The following is a 16506-nucleotide window of genomic DNA, read 5'->3' on the forward strand; positions in this document are numbered from 1 at the left end:
CTTTTTTATTTATAATACATCTGGAACTGATTTTTGTGTATGGTGTGAGGTAGGGGTCAATATTTTTTTCCCCATATAAATAACCAATAATTGAGCTCCACTTATTGAAAAGACTGTTCATTTCCCCCTGTTCCATCATATCACCTTTGCTAGAAGTGAAGCATGTATCAGACTGTTTTTGTATTTTCTATTCTGTTCTATCGTACATTTGTTCACCTTGTGCCAACTCAACAGTTTCTTAATTACTGGTGCTTAATAATATACTTAATATCTGGTAGTTTAGGTCCTCCAAATTTGTTACTCTTCTTCAATATTGTCTTTGCTCTTTTCATGCTTTGCATTTTCATGTAAGTTTTAGAATCAGTTTATCCAACTCTATAAAATAAAAAAAAAAAAGCTGAGATTTTGATTAGGATGGCATTGAATTTTATATCATTTTGGGGAGGATTGACTTTTCGTTACAGTATTTTATTTACAATATTGAATCTTCCAATCCATAAATATGTAATATCTCCCACTCATTTAAGTTTTCTTTAAATTATCTTAATAAAGTGTATAGGTTTTTTTTTTTTTTTCCTAGAAGTCTTGCACATCTTTTGTTGGATTTATTTCTAGGTATTTTATGTGTTTGATGCTATGGAAAATATTATTTTGAATATTTTTAAAATATTTTTAAAAATATTCTTTAAAATATATCTTTAAAAAATATTTAAAGATATATTTAAATATTTAAAAAATATTTCCTAATAGTTTGGTTGTATATAAAAATTCAGTTAATTTTTGCATGTTGAACTGTAACCTTGCTTGACTTGGCTAAATTAATTTTTTAACTCTATCAGTTTATCGGCATATTCTTTTGGATTTTCAAATACACAATCACATTCCTTGAAAAATGACTTTATTTTCAAACATTATATACTTTTTATTCTTTTCCTTATTGCATTGGGCAGGACCTATGATATAATGTTGTATAGGAGGGTAACAGTGGACATCATTGCCTCATTCCTGATATCAGGGGTAAGTCTTTCAATATTTATCATTAAGAATGGTGTTTGTTCCAAGTTTTTTATAGTTATCCTTAATCCTTTATAAAATTAAGGAAGTTTCCTTCTGTGGCTAATTTGTTAAGCTTTCTTTTTCTAATTTAAAAAATGAATGAGTGTTGAATTTTATTAAGTGACTTTTCTACATCTTTTGAGGAGATCATGTAATTTTTTTCTCCTTTATTCTGTTAATTGGTGAATTACTATCAATTGCATTGATTGCTTTTCAATAGTAAACTTTACTTTCCTGGAATAAGCCCAGGTTGATTGTAATATATTGTTGTTTTTATATATCATTGGATCCCATTTGCTGATAATTTGTTTAGAATTTTTGAATTTACGTTCATGAGAAAGATTGATCTGAAGTTTTTCTTATTGTAATGTTATTATCAGGTTTCAATATCAAGATTATACTGGTCTCATAATATAAGTTGGGAGTTGTGAGGTTTTTCTATTCTCTGGAAAAAATTGTGTAGATTTATTTCTTAAATGTATGATAAAATTCACTGGAGAAATCATCTGTACCTGAAGTTTTCTTTAAGTGTGATATCTGCAGGTTTTTGTAGATGATCTTTATCAGGTTGAGGAAATTCTCTTTAATTCTTAGTTTTCTGAGAGTTTTTATAAGGAATGACATTGAATTTTGTCAAATGCTTTTCTGCATCTATTGATGGTTTGTCTTTTTTGGTCTGTTTATTCAACGAATAACATTGATTTTAAAATGTTAGATCAATCTTGCATTCCTGGTCATGATATATTATCTTTTTATATATTGTTTTATTAGATTTGCCTAAAATGTCTGCTATTATTTGTATTAATTGAGTCCTTGTTACAATCCCATTTTATCACTTGTGTTGGGTTTAGCTTAACTATTTGCTTTGCCATTTCAGTGGTATCTTAAGGGCTTATAGTATATATTTTAAATTTATTGTAATCTAATTTTAGAAGAGGAAGGAGAGAGGAGGGAGGGAGGGAGAGAGAGAGAGAGAGAGGGAGAACTCATTTGAGGAAACTACCTGAGGCCAGGGAAAGAAACACCTGAAAAAATTCTATGGCACAATCAATCTCTGGCATTCACACAGGATTGAGAATAGTACCCATTCCGACTCTCCAGAATGGAAACCATAATTCATGGAGCCTCAGCGACAGAAACTAGAAGGATTTTGCCTCAGTAGTGGTGAAAATTAACCCTAGATTAAATGTTTCTCTGGTCCTACGTAATGAAGCCTAAAGCCAAACTTCAGAAAGGTCAATCTGCTTCCAAATAACTTGACTGTATCCCAGGACAAAGCTAAGGAATATTTATAGGAATACAAATATTTCAGCACGTAATGGGATAAAATTATAATGCTTGGCATCCAATAAAAAATCATCAGATCTGTGAAGAAGCAGGAAAAGTATACCTATAGTAAGGAGAATTTTCAACCAATCAAAACTGATCCAAATGGTAGAGTTAGTAGACAAGGGCATGAAAACAGTTATTAGAATTGTATTCCATAGGCTCAAAAAGCTAGAGGAAAATTTAGCTATACTGTGCATAAGTAGAGACATGAAAGAAAGAAAAAGACCCAATTTGAATTTCTAAAGATGAAAAAACTGCCATGTTTCAGATGAAAAAGATACTAAATGGGATCATGGTAATTTAGACATTGTACAGGAAAAAATTAGTACATTTGAAGACAAAGCAGTGGAAAGTATTCAGAAAGAAACATAAAAATAAAGACTGAAAAATAATAAGAGAATTATTGAGCTGTGGTATGAGTGAACTCTGGTCACCTTGGACTCCCCAGACTCTTGAATTTATTTCCTCAATTCAAGGAGACCACTGAGTTCCACTTGGGTTTCTCCTCCATGTACCACAGCCTGAAAACTTTCTGTAGGCAGTAAGTTGGGGCAATAACAGGGCTCACTCACCTCCCTTACTTCCCAACTCTCAAGGATCATTCTTCTTTGTAGCCTGATGGCCAAAGCCTTAAGAATCACTGTTCTATAAATTTTGTTCAATTTTTTTGGTTATTTGAGGTGTGAAGGTATATCTGTTACCTGCTACTCCAAAAGGATATTGAGTGTATTGTTTTTGTGTATTTTTAGTTTAATAGTTTTAATTAGTTTAGGTTTATTAAGTGCGTATTTCAAATCTATATCCTTTATATTTTTGTGTACTCATTCTACTAGTTATTGAGAAAAACGTAAGAAATTCTTTATTTCTCCTTGCTCCAAATTTTGCTTTTTACAGTTTGAAGTCATGTTATGAGGTACACACATATTAAGAATTTTTATGTCTTCCTGGTAGATTGATCTTTTTGCCAAGAGGAAATGTCTTTCTTCATCTCTGGTAATTCTTCTTGCCTTAAAAGTCTACTTTGTCTGATATAAATATAGCCCTACTAGCTTTCCTTTGGTTAGTGTTAGCATGGTATATCTTTTTCTATTCTTTTACCCTGTCTTTGGTCTTGTCTTTAAGATGCATTCCTTATAAGCAGCATATAGTTGTTTTTCTTCATCATAGTTGTTGGAAAGCAATACGAATATTTTCATGTTTCTGCCTGGTTAAAGTTTTCTAAGTCTTTCTAAGCAAAGAAGGAATGTCTCTTTCCCCCAGACACATTTGCTCCTCACATTCTAAGGGTGATAAAACTGGAGCTGCTTTTATTCTTTATAATGGAGCCATCTGCTCCCATTCAAAGGGTAAGTAAATATATCAACCCCAGAGCCAAGTATTTGAATTCCAGAGTAGAGACTTTGTCATTTCTCTTCCCTGAGAAAATAGTTCGGGTTAGAAATGTTCCTCTCCCTCTCCCAGGACGAACGCGGTAGGAGAGCCTTATGGCTGTTCCCATATAAACTCTCAGATTCATAATTTTTGAATTCCTCTCCTATGTGTACCCTTTGCATGTACAGTCCTAACCATCTGGTTCTCATTACATCACCCTTAAGGGGGAAAATTGGGCACGGGGAACCAATGCAGTTATTACTGTAAGTGGTAATAGTCAGCCCCAATCTAGAAACCTCATATTTGTCTTCTGAATAATATAAATAAATAATTGGTATTAAAAACTGATCTGACAAATTAAAAACTTGTCTGACAAATTTTGTTTTCAATAGAAGAATTTAGTGTATTTATCCTTTTATGTAATTACTGATATATTTGGGCTTAAACACATTATCGTGTATATTTTCTTATTTGCAATGCTTTATTTTGTCCTCCTTCATTTTCTTCTTTGAGTTAATTCGGTATGTTTTGTTATTTCTATTATCCTGTTAGTTGTATAGTCTTTTGCTACTTTTTTTATTGGCTACTCCTGATATTATAATATGCATCTTTGGTTTATTACAATAAACTGAAATCATTATTTTTACTACTTTTATCATTTCTATTAAGAAATTATCTATGTTTTATTGTTACTCATTTGAAAGTAATGTGGGTTTTATTCTCTGGTTGCTTTAAATGTTTCTCTTGGTGTTGGGTTTTCAATGATTTTGCCATGATATGCCTACACATTTATCCTGCTGAAAATCTGTGGCTTAATGTCTTTCTTCAGTTTTGAAGAATGTGAATTTCAGAAAATTCACAGTCACTATTTTTCAAATATTGTTTATGCTAAATTTTTTCTCTTTTTTTTTTTCTGGTACTCCAGTTTCACATGTTAGATCTTTTCACCATGTCCCATATGTCTTATATTCTTTTCTGCATTTCCATCTTTTAAAAATATTTTCTCTTTTTATCAGTCTGGTTATTGTCTTCCAGAAACCTGCCATTCCAAGCTATTCTTTCCTTCAGCAGTGTCTAATCTCTTATTAAACCCAAATTATTGATTTTATGTGTTATATATTTTTAGTTCTTGAATTTTGGTTCTTTCTAAAGATTCCAGAGTGTTTTTTTTTCTTTTTTACTGAAATTTCCCATTTCGATCTATTTTCTTGAAGATATTCATCATAGTGACATTAAAGTCTGTGTCTAAAAATACTAACATTTGGTTCAGCTTTGAAGCTATGATCTGACCTTTATTTTCATTCTTAGTTATTTCATTCTGTGTCTTTGCATGCCTAGTCAGTTTTTATTGAATGCCAGGCATTTTTATGAAATTTGTAATCTCTGGATGATATCTTCTTCCAGTTGATTTGCTTAGTCAACTATAGTAGAGGAAGAGCACCTGTATTTGAAGCTGGGTTCCAGTCTCTGTGAAGGTTGGTATATTCCCTCTTCACATTTATTCTTTGGTTTAGCACTTCATGAATCCCAAATGAAATCCTGGAATGTGTACCAGGTCTTCTCCTCCTTGGTTGTGGTCTTTCATTTTTGTCTTCCTAGTACCGTGAGACTATTAAAGTCTCTTTTTGAAAAGCATAACTTCCAGTCGGTTTTTTTTTCCAGAGGACAGTTTTTCTTCAGTCCTTAAGGACCCAGCTCCTTACATGGGCTTTGGCAGAGGTCATGGGGTGGCACAATTAGGTCTAAATTAGGTGAAGGTGTGTGGATTTTCTGGGCTTTGTGAGAATGATTCCTGACTACCTTGCTGTGAATGGCATGACTCATGCAGTAATGTAGTTTCACATAGAGAAAGCACAAGTGTGCCAAAGACACTCGCTCTGGAAATGTCCATGATGACCGTGGCCTGCACTATATTTTGAATAATGAACTTCTTAGTGGCCTTGTCCTTGGGCACACGCTGGGTGTGGTTAGTGCAGCATACAGGCTACGGGTGGCCATAGCCTTTTTGGCATGACCGTTATTGCTTCTTTTCTTGGTCTACACCAGGGTGAAGATCCTCCTAGGAAGGGGGCACAACACACCCAGCCCTTCTGGCATCTTGGCAGCAAGGACCCAGACCTAACAGCCTTTTAAAATTTCCCAGCCTTGTAGCCAGTTTTTAGTTGGGTTTTTCATCCCCTGGGTTGCTGCTTACGGATCACACATGCCTTGAGGGAAAGTGCCATTAAATACTGGGCTCACTTCTTTGGTCTTCTCTTGTCTCCAGGATCTCAACCTTTATATCCTAAATGCCTTGGTTGGTAGCTCTGAGCTCCAGTATATGCCTCCTCAGCCTCATGAGACTGTCAAAAGCTCTGCTTGGCTTCATTGTGTCTTAGCTACTACTTTATGTTCATCTTCTTAGTCTCTGCTTGTCCTTTCAGCCTCTGAGCTACTAAATATGAATCAGGGAAAAGCAATCATGAATGTAGGGTGCCTCTCAGTTCATTTCCTTTCTTTTTTAAATTTTGGCTCATAAGTCCTGGATGCCTTGGCAGCTCTCTGTTGAGTTTTAAAGAGTTGTTTTTGATTTTGATTTTTTTTTTTTGCAGTACGCGGGCCTCTCACTGTTGTGGCCTCTCCCGTTGCGGAGCACAGGCTCCAGACGCGCAGGCTCAGCGGCCATGGCTCACGGGCCCAGCCGCTCCGTGGCATATGGGACCTTCCCGGACCGGGGCACGAACCCGCGTCCCCTGCATCGGCAGGCGGACTCCCAACCACTGCACCACCAGGGAAGCCCTGATTTTGATTTTTAAAGTTTTTATTAGCAGGAGAATTTGTTTGATACAAGCCAGTCTACCCCAGACAAGAGCAGAAATTTTGTAACCTGCTTTTATGAAGGAGTTTTGTGACTGCCACTTTGTGGTAGACCTGGAGATTAGGTAGAAAAGGAATCAAATGAACGTGAGGGAGAAAAGCTATGAAAAGATTAAGTTATTTGACATCCAAAAGATTTAGCACTGTCACAGTCCACCTGGTTCCTCAGATTATAATTAGATTTTGGTCATACTGCTGAGTTGGGAGAAGCCTGGAGATATTTTCAGATATCTGAAGGATGCTACTGTGGCTTTGGCAATGTTGGGGAGGGTGGGGGAGTAGGGAATGGGTCAGGGGAACAAGGGCCAAGGGTTATAAATAAAAGCTGAAGGGGTACAGATTTTGGTTTGAATAAAGGGAATCATTCCTAATAAAGATTGCTGGAATGAGGATCAGTAGGAAATAACTCATTCCCCATCCATGAAGTCATTCTAGCATTGGCCAATTTGGGATGGGGTGCTATAAAGGGGATTAAAATATTGAATGTGGGATGGGTGAATGGCATGGTATATACTATACTTGGTCATAGTAGGTAAGGAGCTCAATAAATGTTGAATGAACATGTGATCTGCCAAGTCCCATCTAAGGCTGAGATTCCATGATTTTAGCAGTGAGGAAGTCAGGATAGTATAATACAAAGTACATAGGACTAGAGTACTCTGTTCCCAGAGTAGTTTAGGAAGGAAGAACACGGAAAATGCCATCTTTCCTATTCTTACCTCTCCAACCCCACCATTCAGCTAGCCCTCTAAGGCCCAGTTAAACTTTCTACGAAGAGCTGAGCTCCAGCGCAGAGCATCGGCACCCAGAAGAGGTGTGGAGACATGCAGACAATGGGAGCTCTCTCCTTGGTGATGAGCATCCCTATTTCATGCCCTCTGGGGGCTGCAGGTGCAGGTTTGGCAGAGCAACCTGCCCTCCTAAGTGGTCCCAGCCTGCCCTGGGAACAGAGCCAGCTGGGAGGTCATGTCCGGGCTGGTCTTCTCCTCCGGAACAGGCTACTCTGCACCCCTAGCTTGGGGAGCCCATGTTGGGCACCCTCCTCCACCCCCTTCCCCAAGCAGGGCTGAAGTACTGTTCCCGACCAGCTGAATCCTGTCAGTGGTGCTACTAAATATTTCATTCGGGCTTAAAAACTCAATCTGCTTGCCATTAACCTGAGGCACCCCCCTCCCCCAGCCCCCAGCCCCTTTCTGATTAACAAAGTAGCCGGCCGGAAAGATCTGCTGAAGCCTTCACTGAAGGCTGTGTGAGCCAGCTGCTCGCTGCGCAGGTCAGGTGGGCGGAGGCACAGCGTTAAGCAGGAAGCATCGATTTCGGCATTAGCTAGCTTTTCACATTCCCAGGCAGACAATGCAAGTACCTTAAATTATCTTCAAAGCAACTGAAGGGAAGGAAATTGGTCTTAGATGTGGTAAATAGACTCCACAAAGTCTGCTGAAGCCTGCAAAGATGTGCACACCGGGGACCCAGAGGCCTAACCGCCAAGCCTGCTCCACGGCTGATCAGAATTCAGTCATTGCAGGGGCTCCATTCCTCTGCCCCCTGAACCCTGGGAGAGCATGAGGGGTCTCGAAGCTGGGATCTCAAACACCAAGGCGGCTGCAGGGAGCAAGCTCAACACCGAGCTTCGATTTACTTTGGGTTCTACTGGTGTGTGGCTTTGGTCAGGCAGTCTAAACTCTCTGAGCCTCATCTTCCCAACTAGTGAGATGGGACTTGTAATATCTACCTTAGAAGGGAGTGATGCTGAGTTCAGGGCTCTGTCCTCTGCAGGTTGGACCCTCTTCTATGCCCTCATACCATCTTGTGCTCATCTTGGTCCCAGGCTTATCACATTGGTTGTTGGTTTTCATGTCTGTCCTTCCCGTGGACAGGCAGTGGTTAAGATTTTTTTAGGGAGGGGTCAGGACCCCATGAAGAAGCTGGTGAAAGCCATGGGCCCTCTCCCTACAGAAAAACGTATGAACATATAATTTGCTTATAATTTCAAGGAACTCATAGCAGCAAGGCTAAAATCCCTATGCCAGTGTTCACAGAGCACCTGACAGATCAGTCATAATCAGAATATGTCTGTTGGCTGCTTGAAGCATTTTGAAGATGTTTTCCCAGCCCTGTGGTTTTGGAATTCAATTCTATCCAGGAAACATTCATTTGGTGAGTACTTATTGTGTTGCAGGCCCTAGAATGGGTTTTATGGAGAGTTCAGGGACATAAGTCTTGCCCACAGATGGGGAATTAGACATAAATGCATATGTCAGTGACTCAAGGTGGTAAGATTCTTCCCATTTCCTTAGCTCAAGCAACTCCTGGGAAAGGGCTTTCTTCCCTTTCTTCTCAGCCCTGACATTGGAGATCCCACAGGGTAGGCCGTTAGGGACAGACTGAGGGAGAAGAGGTAAGAGTGTGCACATGATAGAGGCCCGGTGGCAGGTGGGGAAGGTAGTGTAGTGAGAAGGCCTTCAGCAGCCTGGTCTAGAAGCACTGTCACCATGCTTGGGGCTGGGGCAGAGAGCTAAGGGCCTGGCAGCCAACACCTGCTAGCTCCTGTCCGGTACCCTGCTCTGGGTTAATCTACTTAGCGAGGACATTATTATGCACAGGTAATTTGCATAATCTGCCAAGCCCTGATTGCGGGGCACTCAAGTGCCTGTTGGGGAAAGCTGGCAAGAGAGCATCCCTTCGTCCTTTGCAGACCATGGGTGAGGGTACGGGCTGGGCGGCTGGGCCCCAGATCCAGGAGCGCTGGATCCCAGACTGAGTCTAAGAGAGTGAGCTGGGGCTCCCACGGCCTTGTTTCTGGGGAGTAAGCTCATTCCCACCCTAAAGCCTGTTGCATCTTCTCTGCTCTTAACAATTTAATTATAAAAGGATAAAACCCCTCGTGGATGTTTTTAAGGAGTTAAGTAAGTGCCAGTGATGGCTCCTGTTGGAGCTGTTTGGATTTGAAAAGAAGATACTGAGATGTAAAGATATAAATATTTAATTGTCTCTTGAAGTCTGGGTTTTCAAGCAAGTGGCAGGGAGCCAAGAGTCTCCGCTGAATGTGATGTGTGTGCGTGCATGAATATGCACATATGTGCATGTGTGTATATGAACATGAGCGTGTGTGTGCGTTTAATAGAGGAGAATTCTTCAGGAGCATTGTGTGTGTTCACTGTTGTACTCCTATTTACCTTTGCTCTCTACCACCTAAAGAGATAATAAAAAAACAGGGCATGAACCCTGTTTTGATTTAATTTAATTCAACAAACAAATGCAGAACATGTCTGGACCCCTCTTGCCCTTAAGGCATCTGTGGTCCAGTAGGGGAGTCGGTCTTTTACCCACATCGCCGTGATACCCATTAGACAGACTAGGATAAACTCCATAAAGATAGGCAAACGTTGTGGAACTGACTTGCAGGGTGGTTGCCCTGTCCTTGGAAGCTGGCTTCCTGGAGGGGCTCACCCAGTCAGAGTCCATCTCTTTGTGTGACTTGCATCTTCTTGTAACGTGACAGATGCCCAATAAATCGTGTTGGATGGTTGTCGGACTCTTTAAACATTCCCTCTAGCACTCTGGTCATTTCTGTCCACACTACCTCCCCCAGATGCTTGGAAGTTTCCCAGAAAAAAGAAAAAATAAAACTCAGAGGAAGAAAAGAGACCCAAAGTAGTTTATGGGGCCCTGAGACTTGCAGAAAGTTGGAGCGGAAGAGACTGAGTCTAGATGTGGGGTCACTTGCTTTACTTCACATGGCGCCATCCAAGGGACTCAGATGAGACACCAGGTGAAGTTCCTGGTCTCCTGAGGAGGGGAGCTTGTGAGGCATCTACCCTGGGGCCCTTTCAGGGAAGGAAGCTATGGGCAAAGGACAAGATAACCTCTTTATTTCCTTCCAATGTGGGTCATCTTCTATGCCCCCATCTTATAAACACTGGAAAAGATATCGGTAAGGGGCCTCCAGGATTTTCAAGTGCCATCAGTGGGGAATAAAATTATGTGAACAATAAAAACAAAAACCTAACAGTTGGCCAATCGTGCCTTCAGTGAGCTGGGGCCCTGATTAATTTTTCCCCTGGAGGATTCCAGGGACTCTGGAGGAGATTTTAGACAGCCTGGGTTAGAAGAAGGGAGTGTGGGACCATCCTGTACCTGAGTCTGGGTTCCAAACACAAGATACTATAAAGTAAGATGCAATCTAGATGCTCCCCTCCCCCCACCAAGCAAGGAATCTCCCAGCATGTCCGGGGGAGAAGGAAGCAACTGGGGTTTCAGGAAGGGCAAAGGAGAGCAAGAGGCTACCATAGAATTTGTGATTCCTTTTGCTGTGAGGATTGAGATTGGAAAGAGGGCAGAGGGAAGTAAGATGGAGGCAAGACCCCTCTCTGCCAAGCTCCAGGGATCACCTCCAAAGTGCTCCAGTCACATACAGCTGAACAGAGCCCTCTGGGGTTGGGCACCATGGAGGTTTGAAGAACTGTTAAGGAGCTGTTAATACCATTCCACCTGCTTCAGGGCAACTCAGCACCCAGGCCATTTGCGTGGCTGACCACCAAGATTCTACAACTTTCCTCAATGGCTTTGATGCTTCATCTTGCAGTGATTCCTGCTAAGGTAAGGTCTCTCTTGCTGTGATGCATAAAAGACTCTGGTCCCATCTGCACAGAGATGCGGCACTTCTGTCAGTCTCCTTCTATCAGGGGTTCTTAATTCATAATCGCTGCTGGTCACAAACTGCTTAGAGAATCTCATAAAAGCCATGGTCCTCTTCCCCCTCAAAATGCACATACATACATACATACATACATAGACAATTTGGCATACAATTTCAGGGCATTTATGAACCTCACGGAACCATAGACAGATTCCATTAACAAGATACCTGCTTCAGAAGAACATCTCTAAGCTTTTAGGACAATAAAAGTTTTTGAATAGCATTTCGCAGTGCGTAAAGCACTTTCACCATGCATTGTGTTAATCTTCGTAGTAATCCTGCTGAGGGAGGAATTATTATATTATTGTCCATATTCTGCGGATAAAGAAACTGAGACTCAAAGAATTCTGTCATTTTCCCACGGCTACTAGGAGGTGAAGCCAAAACTGGAATCCAGTCCTGCCTGAGCTCTGCAAACGTTCACCAGGCCAGGTTTGTACTTTCCCTCTGACCTTTCTCCACTTTGCACGGCTGTGTTAGACTAATACTTGTGAATCTGTATCTATTCTTATTTTGTGAGATGTATGGTGAAAAGAGACTGGGGGGGTCTGGCTCCGAGAATGACCAGAGGCTCCCTGGGACAGGAGAGGGGACCTCCTAGGGAGCCTGGTCTTCAGGAGTCAAGGCTGTTTTCTAAGTTAATGATTGCACTTGACATTCCTGAAGCTCATCTGTGACTTGTCATGACATCAGGGAGGAATACAGGAGTTACAGGATTCTAGGATTGGAGGCGACCCACGAGTTCATTTGTTTCTTAGATCTCCACGGAAGAAGGGAAGAAAACATCTCTTCCATCTCCTTACCCTCTACATCCAAGTGGCCAATATAACTATGACCCTAAATGACCTTTGAAGCTTCCTTTGAATATTAACAGGAGCTTCAGTTGCCTGATTTCTTAAACCTGTAGCTTGGCAGACAGTAGTGACATTAGAATAGCTTTCTCTTTAATTTCCTTCCATAGATTTCCAAGGGAGTTTTTATAATATCATTTGCTCAATTCAATTCTAATGAATATGGATTAATTTTCTGCATTATAGCTATTGATCTTCAGCCATTGATCTGAGAAGGGAGTGTTACTGCCCATAAATCCCTCCATTCTGACTGAGGGTTCCCTGGGGGCAGGGATGGGGAGATGGGAGTAGCAAGAGATGGATGAGCTAGAGGGGTAGCTGAGCTCCAGCAGGGGTGATCTGGGGGAATGATTGTGGGGGGTGGAGATGGAGGGGTGAATATCCCACTGAAGACTCACCTAATGCTCCATGCAAATAATCTGATTTACTCTTCTCCACCCACAACCCACGATTTTCCATTTCTGGGCCTTTCCTTATGCCATGCTTCCCGCCCATCATGCCCTTCCTTCGCTCTTCCCTACCTGTACAAATTCTACCTAAGTTTCCAAATCCAGATCCAATGCCATATTTTTCGTCAAGCTTTTCCTGGTTCCCTCCCCACCTATTGCTAATTGGAATATCTCAGTCTTTTATAGTCACACACTGCTTTATCTCTTAGGGCACTTATCACTTTGTGTTATGTACACATCTTAATTTTAGTCTTTGGTCCAAAGAGATGGTCTTGTCATGATTCCAAAATAGGTAGATAACCCAGAAGCAGAAACCACCTTATGGATGGAGAGCTACAGGCAGTTCTCATATTGCTGGAGCACAGTGTGGTGGAGGCCAGATTCGAAGGAGGGGCTTCCATCTTTGTTTGCCACGTCATTGTAGAGATCCCCCTTGAAAGGTGTATTAGTCAGGGTCTAATCAGGAGACAAAAGCCATACCAGGTATTTTGAGAATTGTAAACATAGAGAATTAATGTAAAGAACAGTAAGTAGCTCAGAAGAATTGCTCACTAACTGAAAAGAGAACACTAGAGTGGCATGGAAGTAGCAACCGCAGGAAGCAGCCACCACCCCTAGAACTGGGACAACAAAGAGAAGAGGTTGGAGTTACTAAAACCTAGAATCTTGAAAGAGAGGACCCACAGAGCTGAAAGTCAGACTTCTAAGGAAAAGAAACTGCTTGGCTGGGACTGGTATTGCTGAGTTTGAAGGAAGGGCTCATGGGGTTGGGACTCAATCCTTCTAAGGGTGAGGGGGGGGGAACCTGTATTGGAGAAACTTCAAACTATTCAACTGCTGCTTTGAAACAAATTGCCATGACCGGATAGACAAGTCTGACCAGAACATGAAGCAAACAGGGCACCAACAGGAAGGGCCAAGTTTCTCTGCTCCTCCTGCAGCCCTGCAGTCTTCCTCCAGTGGCTCCAATGGACAGAGTTGGGCAGGGAGCCAGTGCACAGCAGAATCCCAGTATCACAAAGTGGAGTTTGGAAGGAAGGGTTCAAATTAGAAAGACAATTGGGCTGTTCCAGGGTATTCCTTTGGGTCCTCAGCATCTATACACTCCTTTCTACACAGATTTGAACTTCCCACAACCATAAAATGAATTGTTCTTTCACCTAACAAGATGCAACCATCTTTTGTACAAAGACATTCCCAACCTCTTCTCAAGATGAGGAGAGGCAAACTTTCAATAGTCATTGTATCCATCTCTGGGGGACAGTCACCTGTCCATTACCAGGTTGTGTTGACTACTCTCTTCAAAAGAGAGCTTCATCATCTGAGTATTTTCTTTTTTCTTTTTGTAAAGATGCAGTTTATTAGAACAAAAGGCCACAAAACATGAAGACTTAGCATGGAAGAAGTAAATGAACTCAAATGTCCTTTGACCACTTACAGAATGCATTTCATGAATGTATAAGATGTTTGATTATTCAGTCCTTGCCACCTCTTCACTTTCAAAGAGAGTGTAAGGGGTCAGAAGATTGCCCCAAGTAGGCCTCAGGGTCAGACTGAAGTCAGTTTGTGGTGGGCGGACTTCATCCTCCAGTGTCTGCTGAGGTGAGACTTCTGGCTAAAGCCCTGTCCACACGTCTTGCACACATAAGGCTTCTTGCCCTGGTGTGTCATCTGATGTAAGACGAGGTGTGACTTTTGGGGAAAGCCTTGGCAACGCTCTCTGCATAAACAGGGCTTCTTTTCTGAGTGTACCCATTTGTGCGTGATTAAAGCTGACTTACTGCTAAAGCCGAGTCCATACTGCCTGCACAGGTAAGGCTTTTCCCTTGAGTCTTTCTGCCTGTGCCAGATGAGACCTGCCTGGTGACTGAAGCCTCGCCCACACTCCCTGCACACGTATGGCTTTTCCCCTGAGTGTGTCCTCCGGTGTCTGATGAGATTGGACTGCTGATTGAAACCTCGCCTACCGTCCTTACACACGATGGGCTTATCCCCTGAGTGTATGTTCTGGTGTCTGTGAGGTGTGACTTGAGTCTAAAGCCTCACCCACACAGCCCACACACGTAAGGTTTCTCCCCAGTGTGTGTCCGCCTGTGTGAGATGAGGGTTGAATTCTGGCTGAAGCTGTGCCCACACATGCCACACACATAATGCTTCTCCTTGGAGTGTGTCCTCTGGTGTGAGATGAGGTTCGACCTGTCGCTGAAGCCCAGGCCACAGTCGCTGCACACGATGGCCTTCTCCTCTAGCTGTGTCCTCTGGTGTCTGACGAGAGCTGGCTGAAGCCTTTCCCACACTCCTCCACACGTAGGGCTTCTCCCCGGGGTGTGTCCGCTGGTGTATGATGAGGTTTGACTTCTGGCTGAAGCCCGGCCTGCACTCGCTGCACATGTAACGCTTCTCGCCCGAATGTGTCCTCTCGTGTATGATGAGCGTCAACTTCCAGTTAAAGCCTCACCCACACTCCCTGCATACGACAGGCTTCTCCCCTGAGTGTGACTTCTGGTGTCTGGCAAGGCTTTTCCTTAGGCTAAAGCCCTTCTCACGCACCCCGCACACATACGGCTTCTCCCCTGAGTGTATCCTCTGGTAACTGAGCAGGTTTGTCATCTTGCTGAAGCCCAGTCCACACTCCCCAAAGTTGACTGGTCCAAATCCTAACACTTCTATCCTCTTCAACAGTCTGTCTGTTTCCTCGGAGTTCTCCCTCTGAGCTGGCTGGCCTCTACCTCCACGCCTTGGATGCCATCCCTAGAGCCTCTGGGGTGGCGGCCTGGGGAACGTGCCTGAAGTCCTTTTCTTTGTCTTTCCAAAGGCTTCTTCTCTCTCCTGACCTTCTGCTTTATCGTTCCGGGAACTTCCATCGGAGGCTTGCTGCTGGTCCCCCGGGCACGGATCTCCTGGCTGGGCAGGATCTTCTGCACACAAGCACGAGGAGATCCAGGGAGGATGACTACACAGCATATGCTGCATGCGGAATTTCTGACTGGAGAAATCCGGAGGGCAGAAAGGACTGAAGTGGAGTTCTGGCTTTGGTTCTGCTGGGCCAGTGGCCGGTGGGCATTTTCTCTCTTCTCTCCAGGTTTCCTTCCCTTGCTCCAGCTGGGTGATGAGTTTTGGTTTAGAAAATGGAATCGCCGGTGAGACCAGGTTGCTGTAATTCTCCAGCATCACCTCCCGGTACAGGCATCTCTGAGCAGGGCTGAGCAGCACCCACTCCTCCTGGGTGAGATCCACAGCCACATCTCTGAATGCCATGTGTGCCTGAGGCCGGGCTGTCAGGAGCCACAGGGGTCAGAACGAGAACCGAAAGGTTCAGGAGGGTCAATGGAAACTCTCAAGATCCGGCAGGGTAGGGTTTCCTCTTACTTAAAGGCATCAGGAATGGACCTGCTTTCCGCGCGGAGAAGGGCACGGCTGCGGCTAGGGTCCCGCTGGAGCCACACTCACCAGCGCCACCAAAGAACAAGGGGTCATTCGAGCCCCCGGGGCGGGGGGTAGGGGGGCACTCCAGCAGGACGCCAGGACTACACTACCCAGAATCCTCGGGCCGCGCCAGGACCACGCCTCCCAGCACGCTCGGTGACCCCAAGAGCGCCGCCCGCCAGCCGCTCCCATCGGCCTCTGAGGGAGCAGTTTTTGGGTAGCATGCTCCAGCCACTGGAGAATGGCCACTGTAGCGCCCGGATTCCCCTTTTTTTCTCTTAAAACCACGTGGATAAAGCATGTAGCGAATCCCGGGTGAAGCTTCTCTCCGTGCCGTCCATCTGAGTATTTTCTTCTTTATTGCAAAGTTAACCTCTAACAACGTATATGACAGCAAGGTAAGGAGGACAGAAGGTAAAATAACACACACACACATACACAGGAAGAAGAAAATATGCACTGCTATAGT

At 43.0% G+C, this 16506-nt stretch overlaps 2 pseudogenes; both read right to left on the minus strand.

The window, feature by feature from the left end:
• Nucleotides 1-5455: 5455 nt before the first annotated feature.
• Nucleotides 5456-7474, minus strand: LOC114886875 (annotated as a pseudogene).
• A 6636-nt stretch (nt 7475-14110) lies between these two features.
• LOC114886372 lies at nt 14111-15869 on the minus strand (annotated as a pseudogene).
• Nucleotides 15870-16506: the final 637 nt, after the last annotated feature.

The sequence above is a fragment of the Monodon monoceros genome, unplaced genomic scaffold (genome assembly GCF_005190385.1).
Source record: "Monodon monoceros isolate NGI ecotype Baffin Bay Population unplaced genomic scaffold, NGI_Narwhal_1 Super_Scaffold_7, whole genome shotgun sequence".
Taxonomy (NCBI): domain Eukaryota; kingdom Metazoa; phylum Chordata; class Mammalia; order Artiodactyla; family Monodontidae; genus Monodon; species Monodon monoceros.